At 44.3% G+C, this 4,914-nt stretch overlaps 1 long non-coding RNA gene across 1 annotated transcript in view; it reads left to right on the forward strand.

Annotated features, from left to right (window-relative positions):
• The first annotated feature begins 3,197 nt into the window (after positions 1–3,197).
• Positions 3,198–4,914, forward strand: part of LOC140324192 (uncharacterized) — an 83,081-nt gene continuing 81,364 nt past the window's right edge. Inside the window, exon 1 of the long non-coding RNA XR_011919508.1 lies at positions 3,198–3,774. This is a non-coding gene — a long non-coding RNA (uncharacterized lncRNA). The remainder of the gene's footprint in view (positions 3,775–4,914) is intronic.

Below are 4,914 nucleotides of genomic sequence, written 5' to 3' on the forward strand. Positions count from 1 at the left end.
GCATGTCTAAAGTTCACCTAACTAAACAAAATCACTAATCATAGGCTATCATTCATTTATTTAGTCATAAATACAAAAAAGGAGAGACATCCCCAATTATTTTCACTTAAATTACCTATAAGAGAAAAAAAAAAGACTACTTGCAGATCATTCCTAAAGTCCAAAAGTATTCTCTTCATTTTTAAATTCTGATTTAATTTCAGATGCATCAAATAATGGTTGGTCATTTCTTTATTTTTCTTTTAAAGCAGCTACAGTCTAAGTAAAAAAGTCGTTCTGCCAGCAGCTGCAGAGTGGGACCCCAGCTCTCCGAATATATTAGATCTCTGTACGGAGATCACTATGTGTATATATTTGGAAGAGGCACAACAGTGTGAAAAATGCTTTTATATATAGACCAAACTTTATTTTTTATGAGTATGCAAATTCTAACAATGAGCTTCTTTTATTTAGTTCCTTTTAGTCTTTTACACATAACTACAAAAGAGTTTTGTATTATCTGTTTTATAAGTGTAGAAAACTTCCTGTGCCCTCTGATGTCATCAAATACATTGTTTCCAGCTCTCTCTGAGGAATACAGAACAGCTCCCTTTTATGTTATTGAGGAGAAAGGTGGGGTATTATGGCTGCTTCTTCATAGCTATAGTATGGGGAATGAGCTGTGTCATGTGATATTGGAAGGATCACTGGGTGAAAAATCTGATAAAACAAATCTGCCATATATATTCAGTGTTTGTTTTTGGGTTTAGATACATTTTAAGAGCGTTAACCAACTCAAATGCCAAATTTTGCTTTTTTAGGGTACAACTTGAAGTTACCCAGACCTGACCATTCCCAATATTCTTTTATTATTTTGTATGCAAATACTAAATTCATAAAGATTATCACATTATTTTCTTATAAAGCTAGCTGGAGATAACAGTATGTTTCCATTAGGAAAATGATGTGGATAGGTTTGAAATAAAATAATGACTCATTAGATAAAACACAGAGTCATGAGCACCAGAGGCTTGCCATGGTTATTATAAAGTAGAAAAAATGAGTCCGCATCAATGTCATTATTATTTTTTTGTGCATTGAACATTTTGATTTCTTAAAGTAATAGAAATGATATGATAAAGTAACAATTGTATGTACAATGTGGCTTTATGGCAACTTCAAGTGACAATTTTCTATAGACGTTTAAAACCATATTCATGTCACTGTCCCTGAAAGGGGCTCACAATCTAAAATCTATGCCATAGTCAAAAGCCATTTTTTGTAGAGAAGTCAGTGAACCTACCAGCATGTGATTGGGAGAATAGAACATACAAACTCCATGCACATGATGTCTTGGCTAAGAATCAAACCTGAGATATTCAATCAGCTTAGCAGATCGGATGAAGCCGTGTTTACTTTAATAAACCACTCAGGTGTTAGCATTAAATTCTTTATTAAGTTTTTATTGCTTCAAAATGGACACGTGCTTGCCTTATTTACTATCATTCACTTTGCTTGGTGGATACAATCCATCTTGTACTCTTCTTGTAATTCATAGAATGGCAATATGACAAAGAATTCAGGTATAGTGAGGCTGCCTAGTGCAAAGTGAGAGCAGTTTGCAAATGTAGACAAAGCTTGAGTATTCAGGGTGAGGGAGATGTGGGTGATGGCAGGAAGTCACATGGAGGAGGAGCTGGGTCTTTGGACTGCATGCTCAGTAGTCCAAATTACAAGGAGTGGTCACTCCATGGGTGATTCTGAAACGATGAGTAGCCAATCATTGCCTAGACATTCATTCCCACTGAGTGATGTTTCATTCTTTTATTGGATAGACAACCCAAAGATACCTGTTTTGCAACTGCTATGTTAGTTCCTATGTTTGCCAGGCACATAGACCAAATGCTAGATCTGTTGCCAAATGGTACCGTGTGCTTGTTTCATTCTTACTCCAAACAATTGTGGAAACTGATCATTTCAGAGATACTCTGCTTATCTGCACCTTCTACGACTTTTAAGACTGCGTTTATCAACCTTTTTTACCCCAGTGGAACCCTTAAACATAATATTTAGGTCTTGTGGAACCCCTGCTAGATTCAATTAATCAGGGGGATTTGTCAGTGGGGAAAATGCACCTTGCACTGGTGATCAGTATAAAGATGCCCTTACACTGATGGTCAGAATTTACTTTTACCGACACTGAAAGACACTCTTCCAGGTGGCTATCTCTATGTGACTATGCAGATACCATGAAATGTGAGATTAATCAGCCACAGCTCAGGAACCTCGGGAGGAACCCACAGAATCCTGGTTGAGAATGGCTGCTCCATGACGTCTGGGAGTGTCTTTTCCTTTAAGTGTTATTCCGTAACATTAGGCACTGTATATTTCTGCACCTGCTAAGATTTAGTGCCTGGACTCCTATTGTGTATTTCTCTGTGAAATAGCCCAAAAACATCTAGGGTAATCTTTTTCAACCTTTTTTTACATGGAGGACCCCGCTGCCAGTAACTACTATATTCACAGTTCATGGGACATTAGTGTGATGATCACTGAGAAGAATGATACTAATGGGAAGAATGATACTAATGGGAAGAATGGGTGCAGCAGGGCACACATGCCCCATATGCTGGGTCCTGCAGGGTATACATGCCCCATACGCTGGGTGCAACAGAGCACACATACCCCATATGCCGGGCCCAGCAGGGCATACATGCCCCATACCCTGGGTCCTGCAGGGCATGCATGCCCCATACGCTGGGCCCAGCAGGGCACACATGCCCCTTACGCAGGAGCTGGTATCAATGCTTCGGTAACATTCATTCCTGAAGTCTGACATAAAGCTTTTTTAGGCCAAAGCAAATGCTTAGTCACGTTTCTTATTTCAAGCAACTCATTGACTTCTGGCCCTGACATTTAACTGTATGGGTGCTTAAGAAAGAAAAACAAAATGTGTACTCTTTAAAAGAAAAAAAAAGTTATTTATGGATTGAAAAACATGAGCTGAGCCAAATTAAAATCTAGCCTATCTGAAGATGGATGGGGATGATGGTGCAAGCATAAACATTGCTGGTGATGATGAACAGGGTTTGATGCTGATGCTGGCTGGGGGGGAGGGGGGGGTGTTTATCCTGATTGCTGTTCCTCCAGTCACGTGGTGGGCCCTTTAAGTTTCCATTGAGAGCAGCTAGTGGTGTCACATGATGGACATGATATAATGTAACCTGAACAGGGAGGGAGGCAGAGAAGAGAGAAAGTCATGGACAGCACACTGCGCATTACAGATCACTGCATTATCAGCTAAGGATGGCTTACTCCTGCAGTACACACCTCCTATGGGTGATCTGCCATCCTAGCAACCTGCACATACTGATCTGTAATACGCAACATAGACGGGGATGCCTCGGCACAACACAGCAACTTTTCCTACAGCCTGGAAGGAGCAGTCACATCTGAGATGACACTAATAGAGGGGGTGGAAGGAAGGAAGGATGGCGGAGGTACAACTTGCAGCACATTGTAGAGTTGTAGGAGAGGCTGCAATGAAGCCCGGGCTCAGCTATTGGTCAGCAGAGGAGAAGCAGCACGATCCCCATCCAGCACAGAGGAAAAAATGACGAGGGAGGAGGAGGAGCAGCACCCACTTCCAGCACAACACATGGAGAGGGAAGAAACACCCACCTGCATTACCTCCAACACCAACCTCAGCAACTCGCTGCTCCCCCACCGCCCGATCTGCGTGCATGGAAGGTGGCAGCGCTCCATGCCAGGCAGCGCTCCATGCCGGGCACCATGGTGAGTTGTGTTTTTATTCCGGGACATCTGCGCCATACATACGTAGTTATGCCTGGATGGGCGATCGGCGCATTTCTTCCCCCGATGTGTGCTGCCACGCCCCCCTTTTTGTTGTTAAGGGACAGACGTGGGGTTTCTGTTATTCTGGCCGGTCATCTGCCAGGTCTGTGTAGGGATCGGAGGGGGATCGGGTGCTGGGACTGATTTTTATAGAAAGTTGAGCGGTAAGTTGTGGTTATAGGATGGCAGGCTGTGATTTGTGCCAAGGTCAGGGGCTGTAGTGGTGGTATGGCTGGTGAATGTCAGGTGCCAGGTTGTGACGCACCACACTCTGCCATGGCTACCCTGCACGTATGTGTTGCTATGGCGCCTCATTGCTGTGTACTGCTCCAGCATTGTAGCAGCGATTTACGTAAGCCGACCATGTCCCCTGGACACGAGTGTGCGCAGCCTGTCATCCGCCCACGCTGCTCGGTGCATGGAGTATGTGTGGCGCATGCATGGGGGATGTGTGGCGCATGTATAGGGGATGTGGCGTAGATGTACGGGGAGCTGCGTGCTGACACCGATTGTTATGATCACTTCTCTATTCGCAATGTCCGCATTCCAGCTCATGTTGCGCAGATAAAATTCAGACCTGATGTAAACAGAGAGGAGGGGCCGAGCAGCTCGTCTTCCCCCTGCGCCCCTCCCCTCCATCAACTCCCCGGCTGGTGGGCACATCGTGTGCCATCACCTGGCACTGACAGCGGAGTCATAGCACTGCATGGAGGGGCCACCATCGTCTGCTATGGGGGAGCAGCATGGTGCCCAGCCTGTGTGCTGCGTATAGAGGGGGTGTGTCAGCATGTGCCATATGTACAGCGCCCCCCCCCAGTGCCCACACCTATATGCTGCATCATGGCTGGAGACTAATACAGTCCTATATAACATTCCTATAAACCATTGCTATATACCATCCCTGTATATCCGAATATACACTGTGTACATTGCCATGTATATCCAGGAAGGGGTGTGTGCTGTGTCCTGCCGCCATCTCACATTCTATATTTCTCACACCCATTACTTCCCCATATCAGTTCCATCTCTCCCTATAGATCCCTGGCACTCTGCCTCCTTATTCCTAATCCCGCTCCCCAC

The sequence above is a fragment of the Pyxicephalus adspersus genome, chromosome 2 (assembly GCF_032062135.1).
Source record: "Pyxicephalus adspersus chromosome 2, UCB_Pads_2.0, whole genome shotgun sequence".
Lineage (NCBI taxonomy): Eukaryota > Metazoa > Chordata > Amphibia > Anura > Pyxicephalidae > Pyxicephalus > Pyxicephalus adspersus.